At 34.8% G+C, this 12,481-nt stretch overlaps 1 pseudogene; it reads left to right on the forward strand.

Annotated features, from left to right (window-relative positions):
• Nucleotides 1-1,878: 1,878 nt before the first annotated feature.
• Nucleotides 1,879-9,946, forward strand: LOC129284592 (probable methionine--tRNA ligase; annotated as a pseudogene).
• Nucleotides 9,947-12,481: the final 2,535 nt, after the last annotated feature.

Below are 12,481 nucleotides of genomic sequence, written 5' to 3' on the forward strand. Positions count from 1 at the left end.
TGGCCTTCAATTACACTAGTCAATGACTCAAAGGAGCATTGCAAGTGCTTATTTGATTCTATTGAGATCACATTTTGCTAATATCACCCGAATTTGTTTATTTCCGATGATTTTGTTGGAAGTCTGAAAAAGAAAAACCTAATTTTTTTGATCCATGTCATTTGTATTTTCTTAAAAAGCATTATATGGTTGTAGGGAAGTCAGTAACACCTTAAGCGAAATTTCAATGATTTTCTTCTCCTTTCCTATTTGTAGATATCATGCTATTCATAAGGAGGTCTACAGTTGGTTCAATATAAATTTTGATGAATTTGGAAGGACATCATCCCCCCCACAAACTGAAGTTTGCCAAGCAATCTTTAAGAGGCTATTAGATAACAACTGGCTCTCCGAGAACACAATGCAGCAGGTGTTGAAATTTTTCTCGTATTTATGTATCAAGTTCATCTCATTATTTGATTTCTTATTTGTAAGTTTTCTTCTTTTTCTCTTCTTGTTTGGTTGAAAGTCCGAGTGTTATTTCCTCATGTCAAGATTTAAAATGATGAGATAATACTAGTTTTTTTACTTATGTGTCTTTCATATTGCAGCTTTATTGTGACACATGCCAAAGGTTCTTAGCTGACCGGCTTGTGGAAGGTACTTGCCCAACACCAGGATGTGAGTATGATTCTGCACGGGGTGATCAATGTGAGAAGTGTGGGAAGCTTTTGAATCCAACTGAGTTGAAGAGTCCCAGGTGCAAGGTAGAACGCTGCCCCCTTCTGATTTTTCATTTTAGCTTCATTTTTTTTTTCAATTTAGTGTTCAACTAGAACAGTCTTCCTTATTGCACGTGGAGAATTCAAACTATTTTGGAAAGGTAGTAATGAAAGCATTTTTTTAGAATATAGTACGTTGATATAATGCCACATTAATCATCACCAATAAGCTATGAGTTTTGTAACCTTAAAATGCTGTCTTCCTTTGTCCTCCCTTATGCTTCTTGCAGCAATAGTTTAGAAACACACAGTAAAATTTTTCTTCACTGGTAGCACAATTTTCATTGTTGATGAAGCGAGGGAAATCTGTTGACTGCTTTGCTTATAATTTGGAATTTTGTTGATGGCAAGAACTTGGGGCAATTGACAGAGATTTTTCTATTGTATCCTTATTCCTTCTGTAAGGAGAGATTGAAATCTTAGGGAATACGGGAGAGAAATGACCTATTAGATGTAACTTGATCTTGTACTCTTTGAGCTTTGAATGAATAATCTTTTAATTAAAAAAAAAATCTTAGGGCTGGGGTTTCTTTGAGTGGATAGAGATTAAAACCTCAAGGAAAGAGGGTGGCTTTCAGTGATAGTGGAAGAACCTCAAGAATGTGGTTTGGAGATTGGATGTAAGCTTAGATTGGAGCCAAATCTAGATAGGTTTCTTGTGTTTGATCTGTCTTTCTTGCTGCTATATGTTTTCACTGCCATTTACATATTGCTGCCAATTCCTTGACCTTTGCTACATCTTTATTTGATAATCTTGCTAGAATTTAGTTTAATTTTACTTACAAGATTATTTTACAAAATTACTTTCTTACTTGGTTATTTAGCATTTCTCCCACAAAATTGTTTGATACATCCAATTCACCCGCCTCTTTGGCCCTTTGTTTTCGTATTAGACATGAAGGTTTACTGGCCTTCAATTAAAACAGTCAATGACTCAAAGGAGCATTGCCAGTGCTTATTTGATTCTATTGAGATCAGATTTTGCTAATATCACCCGAATTTGTTAATTTCCGATGATTTTGTTGGAAGTCTGAAAAAGAAAAACCTAAGTTTTTTGATCCATGTCATTTGTATTTCTTTAAAGGCATTATATGGTTGTAGGGAAGTCAGTAACACCTTAAGCGAAATTTCAATGATTTTCTTCTCCTTTCCTATTTGTAGATATCATGCTATTCATAAGGAGGTCTACGATTGGTTCAATATAAATTTTGATGAATTTGGAAGGACATCATCCCCCCAACAAACTGAAGTTTGCCAAGCAATCTTTAAGAGACTATTAGATAACAGCTGGCTCTCCGAGAACACAATGCAGCAGGTATTGAAATTTTTCACATATTTATGTATCAAGTTCATCTCATTATTTGATTTCTTATTTGTAAGTTTTTTCTTTTTCTCTTCTTGTTTGGTTGAAAGCCCGAGTGTTATTTCCTCATGTCCAGATTTAAATGATGAGATAATACTAGTTGCTTTGCTTTATGTGTCTTTCATATTGCAGCTTTATTGTGACACATGCCAAAGGTTCTTAGCTGACCGGCTTGTGGAAGGTACTTGCCCAACACCAGGATGTGAGTATGATTCTGCACGGGGTGATCAATGTGAGAAGTGTGGGAAGCTTTTGAATCCAACTGAGTTGAAGAGTCCCAGGTGCAAGGTAGAACGCTGCCCCCTTCTGATTTTTCATTTTAGCTTCATTTTTTTCAATTTAGTGTTCAACTAGAACAGTCTTCCATATTGCACGTGGAGAATTCAAACTATTTTGGAAAGGTAGTAATGAAAGCATTTGTTTTAGAATATAGTACGTTGATATAATGCCACATTAATCATCACCAATAAGCTATGAGTTTTGTAACCTTAAAATGCTGTCTTCCTTTGTCCTCTCTTATGCTTCTTGCAACAATAGTTTTAGAAACACACAGTAAACTTTGTTCTTCACTGGTAGCACAATTTTCATTGTTGATGAAGCCAGGGAAATCTGTTGACTGCTTTGCTTATAATTTGGAATTTTGTTGATGACAAAGAACTTGGGGCAATTGACAGAGATTTTTCTATTGTATCCTTATTCCTTCTGTAAGGAGAGATTGAAATCTTAGGGATAGGGGAGAGAAATGATCTATTAGATGTAACTTGATCTTGTACTCTTTGAGCTTTGAATGAATAATCTTTTAATTAAACAAAAAATCTTAGGGCTGGGGTTTCTTTGAGTGGATAGAGATTAAAACCTCAAGGAAAGAGGGTGGCTTTCAGTGATAGTGGAAGAATCTCAAGAGTGTGGTTGGAGATTGGATGTAAGCTTAGATTGGAGCCAAATCTAGATAGGTTTCTTGTGTTTGATCTATCTTTCTTGCTGCTATATGTTTTCACTGCCATTTACATATTGCTGCCAATTCGTTGACCTTTGCTACATCTTTATTTGATAATCTTGCTAGAATTTTAGTTTAATTTTACAAGATTATTTTACAAAACTAATTTCTTACTTTGGTTATTTAGCATTTCTCCACAAATTTTTGATACATCCAATTCACCTGCCTCTTTGGCCCTTTGTCATTCCCACCAAAATCAGCAAAACAACTTTTGGGTTAGATTTGTACATAATTTTTCTTGGTTTTTTTTTGCCAGGTTTGTCAAAATGCTCCACGCATTCGTGATACAAACCACTTGTTTCTTGAACTTCCTCTGTTGAAGGATAGATTGGAAAAATATATAAATGAGATGTCAGTTGGTGGGTTGTGGAGCCAGAATGCTATCCAGACAACACATTCGTGGCTTAGAGAAGGATTGAAGCCACGATGTATAACCAGAGACCTGAAGTGGGGAGTTCCTGTTCCTCATGAGAGATACAGTGACAAGGTCTGTTTGCTCATCTTTTGGGTCATTTGCATAGTTCAAAAGCTTGCTTCTGTAGCACTTGACCTATGGCTTATTATTTATTTATTTTTTTCAGGTTTTCTATGTCTGGTTTGATGCGCCAATTGGATATATCTCAATCACCTCATGTTACACGTCTGATTGGGAGAAATGGTGGAAGAACCCAGAGAATGTGGAGCTGTATCAGTTTATGGGTAAAGACAATGTGCCATTTCACACTGTAAGTAGGTTGTTTATTTTTATTTTTTAATTTTTTTTTGGGTGGGTTAGAATCTTAGGAGTTTATTTTTATCATTATTTTTTAATCGAAGGGTCTTCTGCTGTTAAGTGCTCTTCATGTTTGCTTGGGTTTATGTCTGTATTGTGTCGTGGAAGTGGATCTCCACAACTTGTAAGCATCTCGGCATAGCAGCTATTCTCATGGTGGAGTTCTGGGAGGCATTAACCTTGACATGGATATGGCATCATGACACAATAGAAGTGCCCTTTCGTAATTTAAAGTGAAATGTAGCATCTAATATGGTTGCGCAGCCTTTGTTAGACACAACGAATTATATTTGAAACTCCCTGTGCTTCTTAGGTGGATTTATAATTGATGTCCTTTGTTTGAGCATAATTTGGGGAAGTAGTTGTTACACTTCTAATAAAATCTCTTTCTTCAGGTGATGTTCCCCTCTACTCTACTTGGAACTGGTGAAAATTGGACTTTAGTGAAGACTGTTAGTGTTACTGAATACTTGAATTATGAAGCAGGTTTGAAATCTGCCTTATTATTGCCTTTAATTTAGTAGCTGCGGATGATATATAACGATAATTGGCTGAACTTGACAAACTGAATTTTTGTATTTATGTTTCTAGGGAAGTTTTCTAAAAGCAAAGGCATAGGTGTGTTTGGTAATGATGCTAAAGATTACTGACATTCCAGTGAAGTTTGGAGGTATTACTTGCTAACCAATAGGCCTGAGGTAACTCTATTCTTAAAGCATACTATATTCAGTGATGAAGTGTTTGCCTTGAAAACAAAAATTCTGTTCTTTCTTCTCTTAATATTCTTGTCTATACTAGTCTAACTACATTGAATGTGATCATGCAAATTAGGTATCAGATACATTATTTACATGGTCTGACTTGCAAGCAAAATAAATAGTGAGTTGCTGAGCAATCTGGGCAACTTCATCAACCGAGTTTTGAGTTTTGTTGCTAAACCTCCAGGTTGGTTTAATTATTGGATCATTGTTCCTTGAAATGTCAACTGATTAGCTCCTCTGTGTCATTCAAAATAAATTGAATGAGGACTATATGTTTTGGAACAACCACCTAACATAGGTCCTTGATCACAGTATTTAGGAAGTAAAAGGTTGCGTTTCGGTAAAGGTTTCTTACTTTTTGTATTATGTTTTAAATTGTATTTATAACTTTAAGAACTTTGTTTTTATTAATAAAATTATTAGTCCATTCAATTGCATTGTTTTTGTGCTTTCTGTGTCTCCCTTCAGTTTTTCCCCCCGGTTGGAGAAATGAATGTTTTGCCATGTCTTTTTGGTCTTTCTGGTAATAGTCAGTTCTGTCTAACGTAGGTCAAGGATATGGTTCTGTTGTCCCCGGCATTCCTGCTGATGTGAGGGCTGACTCCCATGAACCAACAAAAAATTGGCCGATAAAGTTGCTGCATATGTGGAGCAATATATAGAAGCTATGGAGAAGGTTGGTTCTGTTCTTTTTGGATGATCATTATAATGTGTAGTTGTGTACCATTCCTTTTTAATCCAGTTGTTATTGCATTTTGATGGCATCTCTTTTCACAATCTATGAGGTTAAACTAAAGCAAGGGTTGAAACTTGCGATGAGCATATCTGGTGAGGGTAATGGGTACTTACAGGTATGTCTGGAGTGTTATATCCCCCCTCCATAAGCCTTTTTTGTTCTTGGTTTCCATTGGATATCTATTCATTTGGATGTTCTATTTCTCTGTTCTACTTTTGATGTTGTACCTGCTCCATTCTTTGTTGATGTGTTTGATTACCAGACCATCCTGTCACTTATTTACAATTAAATTTTGTAGGAAACTGAATTCTGGCGTCTTTACAAGGAAAACCAATCTCTTTGCGCCCTAGTTATGAAGACTGCAGTTGGGGTTGTATATCTTCTTGCATGCTTATTGGAACCTTTTATGCCATCTTTCACTGTTGAGGTAAATTAATTCAATGTATGCCTTATTTCACTTTGAGGAATTTTTATGTTAAAGCTGATTGCTTTTTTTTGAATATGTTCTCATTATTACTCTTTGATGGGATTTGAAGGTATTTAAGCAGCTAAATTTGCCTCCCGTGGTCCATGATTCACTTTGTGATGAAAAAGGGGATGTCGATAGGGTAAAAAAGACCTTGGCAGATCATAAGTGCTGGTCATAAAATTGGGACACCTCAGCCTTTGTTCAAGGAGCTGGTATGTCATGCTCACTGGAATATAGGAGGGGAGAATAGCCCTTTTGGTTGAAATTTACTGATATATTGAATCTTGTTTACCAGAAAGATGAAGAAGTAGAGTTCTACAGGAAGAAGTTTGCTGGAAGTCAGGCAGATAGGATTGAGCGAGCAGAGGCTGAGGCTGGAAAGCTTGCTGATCAACTGAAGAAAACTAAAGTTTCAGGTTATGTTTCATTTTTCCTGGTAGGAGAGCTACTGTTGATGGTCGTGGGAGAGAGACAAGAAGTATCAAATAGATGAGGGGGATATTATCCTCTGAAAAATTGCAAATGAAAAAAAAAATGAGAAGGAAACGAGAATAATGAAACTGTAAATTTTACTGAAGGGAGCAAGAAATGTTAAGTACTGGTGGCATTTTATGTCTTTTTTTTTTTTCTTTTGTTTTGTGTGACTGACATAGAGGTAAAATATGTGAAACAGTCCCCTGCAGATGCATTTCAAGTTAGTTGTTAGAAACTCAGTCTCTTGATAATTCAAAGATGTCTATAAATTCTTGAAGAATTCAACAATGCAGAAGCTGTTGAACATTGTATCCATGCAAGTTAGTCATATCACAGGCTTGGGCTTGATTATCAAGTGTTGCTTGGGATATTTTGAACCCTTGTTTAAGCTTACAAATGTTCAATTGCAATTATCTTTTATCTTTTAGGACGTCTCTTGTTTAGCTTTTAAGCCAAAAATACTGGAAGATTCCTTATAGAGTTGGGTACTGTTTGTAACAGAGGGTAGCGGAAAGAAAAACCAATCAACAAAATCTTCAAGTGGAGGCAAAAACAAGGCTGCTGCTGCTGAACCTGAAATTTCCATAACAAGGCTTGACATTCGTGTTGGCCTCATAAAAATGCTAAAAAACATCCTGATGCAGACTCACTATATGTAGAAGATTGATGTGGGTGAAGAGCAGACCAGAACTGTTGTCAGTGGGCTTGTCAAGTATATCCCACTTGATGAAATGCAGGTATTTGACAATTATAGAAATATATTCAGTTCATAGCAAGTTTAGCCACTTTTGAAGGCACTATTTTGTCTGCAAGTTCATTCACCATTAATGACATTGCAGAACCGGAAGGTGTGTGTCCTCTGCAACCTAAAGCCAGCAACCATGCGGGGCATTAAATCCCAGGCAATGGTTCTTGCTGCTTCCAATGATACCAAGGTAAGAAAGAACATGATGCCTTTACTTGTATATTAGGTTCTGCCTCTGTCTCTAGTGCTTTAAATTACCTATGCAGTTTAACAAATGGTACGTTGTCCTTGATCACATGCTGTCAATTGGCTAAAAGACATTAGAGTGCTTTAATATTGATCTTTGATTCTCTTATTATTCTGCGCGTGCCTTTATTTTCTCCCTCACAGTACAACAACAACAACAACAAGCCTTTATCCCACTAGGTGGGGTCGGCTACATGGATTGCAAGACGCCATTGTGCTCTATCATTTATTAAGCTTTTAGAAATATTATTAATTAAGAGATCACGTTCAACAACTTCCAAGAGCGTTCTCTTAGGCCTTCCTCTACCTCTCTTAATCGGACTCAAAGTTATATGTTCCACTCTTCTCACTGGTGCCTCCCTTGGTCTTCTTTGTACATGTCCAAACCATCTCAACCGATTTTCTACCATTTTTTCCTCAATAGGTGCCACCCTCACTTTTTCACGTATGTGCTCATTTCGAATTTTATCTTTACATATATGTCCGCACATCCATCGTAACATTCTCATCTCTGCTACTCCAACTTTATGCTCTTGCTGTCCCGTTAGAGCTCAGCATTCACTACTATATAACATTGCCGGTCTGATAGCAGTACGATAAAACTTTCCTTTAAGTTTATTAGGCACCTTACGGTCACAAATAACTCCTTTAGCTTTTCTCCAATTAAACCACCCAGCTTGAATTCTATGTGAAATATCTCCACTGATTTCGCCATCATTTTGAATAATGGCTCCCAAATATCTAAACTTTTCCACTTGAGGTATGATTTGATCTCCCAATTTCACTTCCAAATTATTTTCGAATAGTCCTTACCAAATTTACAATATAAATATTCCGTCTTACTTCTACTCAGACGAAAACCTTTCGACTCCAATGTCCTGCTCCATAACTCAAGTTTGCAATTAACCTCTTCTCTTGTCTCTGCTATAAGAACTATATCATCCGCGAAGAGCATACATTTCGGGATTTCCTCTTGAATATGTTCCGTCAAAACATTTAAAAATCAAGTTGAACAAAATAAGGACTCAGAGATGATCTCTGATGTAGTCCAATCTTTATAGGAAAATCCTTTGTTTGACCACTAGGCGTTCTTATACTAGTTTTTTACCCCCTCATACATATCTTGTATGGCTTTAATATAAGCAATCCGTACTCCCTTTTTTTCCAACGCTTTCCAAAGCACTTCTCTTGGTATACGGTCATAAGCTTTTTCCAAATCAATAATAAAAACCATGTGTAGATCTTTATCTTTACAACAATACTTTTCCATTAATCCCCTTAGTAGATAAATTGCCTCTGTAGTTGATCTACCTGGCATAAACCAAATTGATTCTCAGAAATACTTGTCTCCAATCTCAACCTGTGCTCAATTACTTTCTCCCACAATTTCATTGTGTGGCTCATGAGTTTAATCCCTCTATAGTTAGTACAATTCTGAATATCTCCTTTATTTTTATAAATAGGAATTAATGTACTCTCCTCCACTCATCAGGCATTTTCTTGGACCGTAAAATCACATTAAATAACTTAGTTAACCATCTCATCCCTTCTTCACCTAAACATTTCCACGCTTCGATAGATATACAATCAGGTCCGTTAGCTCTACCATTTGCCATTTTCTTAAGAGCTTCCTTTACCTCCTTATCACGTATTTTTCGATAGAATGACAAATTTTGTTCTCCTTCACCAGTTACTAAATCCTCCAAGTTACTAGATGAATCCTCTCCATCATTGAAAAGTTTAGAAAAATAAGTCTCCCATCTATTTTTAATTTTATCATTTTCTCCCTCACAGTAACAGTCAGAATTCACTATTCTGCTTCCACTGCCTGAGTCTGCACAAATAGTTTCGGACTAAAAACTGGTAAATTTTTCACCTTGTGGGGTTAGTTGAAGCACAGATTAGGTCACCCATCTGCCATGTCAGTTCGACCAGAAACAGTGAAAAACGGATACTTCAAAAAATCTGTTAATTTTCTGAGCTTTAGAATACTGGTTCACTTGATCTCTTATTTTCCTTCATTGCTTTGTAATGTTTGTCATTTGATTTTTCTCTGGGCACCAACGTTCCTCATGTGGTTTTACATTCAGGTTGAACTGGTTGAGCCACCTAGCTCTGCAAATGTTGGAGAGCGAGTCACTTTTCCGGGACACGAGGGTGTTCCCGACGAACTCCTGAACCCTAAGAAGAAGGTGTGGGAAACGTTGCAGGTAGATCTGCACACCAATGAGGAATTGATTGCATGCTATAAGGATGTTCCATTCACCACATCAGCAGGCGTTTGCAAGGTTTCATCCATTGGAAATGGATCAATCAGGTAAACAATCATGAAGGCTTGGATTCTTGGACTTTCAGAACAAAACATTAGAGAATGTCAAGAACAGCCAGATGGAGCTCTTCCAACAGTCTGGCTTACAAATTTTTGACCTTTCTATGTTTGCCATTAGATAAGTTAATTGCAACTTCTACATTTATAGATTCAGAAACAGATCAACACGATATAGATGTGCGTGGGATTATCATTTTCGTATGTATCCTTCTTTTTTAAAAAAATCTTGTTTAATAATACACTATCTCCACTTACTTTTTTGAACTTAGAAATTTGAATTGATTATTGAGTAATTTAACTCTCTGGTCTTTCAATCTAGTGCGTTTGAAATTTTTGTTGTATGCGTTAGCTGCCTTTTAAATTAGTTTAGAATAAACACATTTTAGTTCTATGAAGACTACTCGTGTTTTTGGCCACCAGTGGAAACTCTGATTGTTTTGATTTTACAAAATAATGAAATAAAATGATGGACGATAATATTTTGGAAATTCCAGAGCAAGAAATGAGCAATGGTTCTCGCTTATAGGCGCTTATTGCTCTCGACCATTGGATCTCATTGAAGTACCAGATTGTGCCACGTGGACCAGCTGCTCAAAATCATATTTGAGAACCTGGGGATTTGACGACTAAATTTCAAATAATTAAGTCATCCAGTCCACACGTACGTTCAAGTGTGGAAAATTAATTCATATAGAATTACCAATGGGCATTACTAAATGTATGGTTATGCAATGCTAATAAATAATTAATTCATATGTTTATACATTACTAATAAGTAATACATTACCAAACAATGTTTTTTAAAGACAGTTATTCTGTTTGTTATTAACCGTTCCCATGCAAATTTTCCCCCTTCATGTGTCTTTCTAAGATTGTTAATATTTTTCTCTAAACTAAACCAGCTCAAATTCATAATATGCTTGCTTGAAATTCTTCAGCAACAGCTAGGGTACATTTGTTTTACTTAATCATAAACTAAAAATGGGCCAAGCATGGGCAACTAGATCTATGATTCCTCATATATAATATATATATATACACACACACACTACAAATTTATGAGATTGGAATTCAGAAAACCCAGCTTTTGAATCTTCTTCTTGTTCCTTTTTGACAAGAATCTTGTAATTGTAGTGAAGTGTCTCTTCAACAATCAAGAAGTGAAGTGATGAGTAAAAACTTCACAATGTTGTTGCTAATTTCGTCATTAATTATCGCTGACCATGTTCTCGTGATGGCCAATGCAGATGCATTGGTGGCAGCAATATATGTGTTTGGTGATTCAGGGGTTGATGCTGGCAATAACAACTATATCAACACTCCAGCTAAGGCCAACAAATGGCCTTATGGTACTGATCTTTACAATAAACGAGGTCGTTTCACTAATAGTAAAAATGTGGCTGATTTTAGTGGCATGTTTGCTAAAACATTCATAACAAATTGTAATTTATTTGATTTTCATTGTGTTCCCTCCGTCTCAAGACATTTTTGGAGTTAATTTGGCATTCCAAAATATATCACGTCTTGGGGGAAAAATGTTTCATTTATGATTATTAGTTGCTAAAACATTCATAAAATACATTTGTAATTTATTTGATTTTCATTATATTCCCTCCGTTTTATTTTATAAAATATTTTTAATGTTGACTTAGCATTTCAAAATATATGACGTTTTGAAATAAAAAGTTTCTTTTATGATGATTATATTAATATTACTTCTCATATTTCACTCCTTAAATAAATTTTCTTCCCACTCTTTCTTATGAAGGATATTTTTAAAAATTTATAAAAAAAAATTGAGCCTCTTAGACATTGAAAGAAGCCAAATAACTACAGAAATCAATTATAGATCAGGCTCACGTGGAATCCTAAACACAACTAGCTAGAGCTGTAATTAAGAAATTATTTCTTTAAATTTTTCTTCTATAATTTTCATAAATTAATTTCCATTTCACTAAAATTTAATATGTTGATTTTTCTTTTTCATCATTTTGTGGTGAAGGGAGAATGTTTGTCACTTGGAAAACAAATTGATTATTTTACATGGATAGCGACTGTCAATGTGTCAAATTTTCTATAGATTCCACAAGAACTGAAACGTCACGTAGCCAAATCTATATATCTTCTTCTGATTGGATCAAATGATTATAAAGACCATCTGAATAACGGACTCAGGAAGAGATTCACTCTAAAGCATTTTGTATAATATCCAGTTAATGGAATCACAAACTATATTAAGGCTTGACCCCCCCCCCCTTCTCGCTTAATCATGTTGATTTCTATTGTACTATAAGGCGAGGGCTAATGAGTCAAGATGCTAAACTATTTCAAGCTTGGTTGTTTAATAAAACAGAGAACTAAATAAGTTGAAATAGATTACAAATTGGTTAAATTGATTACATATGAAATCCTTATAATTGTCTTGTATTGTAAAAGTTATTAGTATTTATTAAATTTTTAAAATTATTCAAAATGATTATTAACAAAATTTATGTGGTTGAAATTAATTTGTTATTAAAATACCTTTTTAAGATATTAAAAAATTGCAGATAAAATATATTTTTAATAAAAGAGGGGAAAACATTTAACCATTTTGAGAAAAGATAAAAATATAATCATTTAATTTATTAATTTTTGAGAAAAGTATGGAAATGAAAAAAGTGAAAGATATTTAACATAAACTAATATAATACATATTTATAAATAAATTATATACTTAATAATTTTCATTTAAAATACAAATAAAATTTAAAAATTGATTGGAATGTATATAAGAATATTATTTAATATTTAAAATTTGTTTATTTTAAGTTCATTTTCTTAACAAA

The sequence above is a fragment of the Prosopis cineraria genome, unplaced genomic scaffold (assembly GCF_029017545.1).
Source record: "Prosopis cineraria cultivar Desert tree isolate PC_DT_omini unplaced genomic scaffold, ASM2901754v1 PC10, whole genome shotgun sequence".
NCBI classification, from domain to species: domain Eukaryota; kingdom Viridiplantae; phylum Streptophyta; class Magnoliopsida; order Fabales; family Fabaceae; genus Prosopis; species Prosopis cineraria.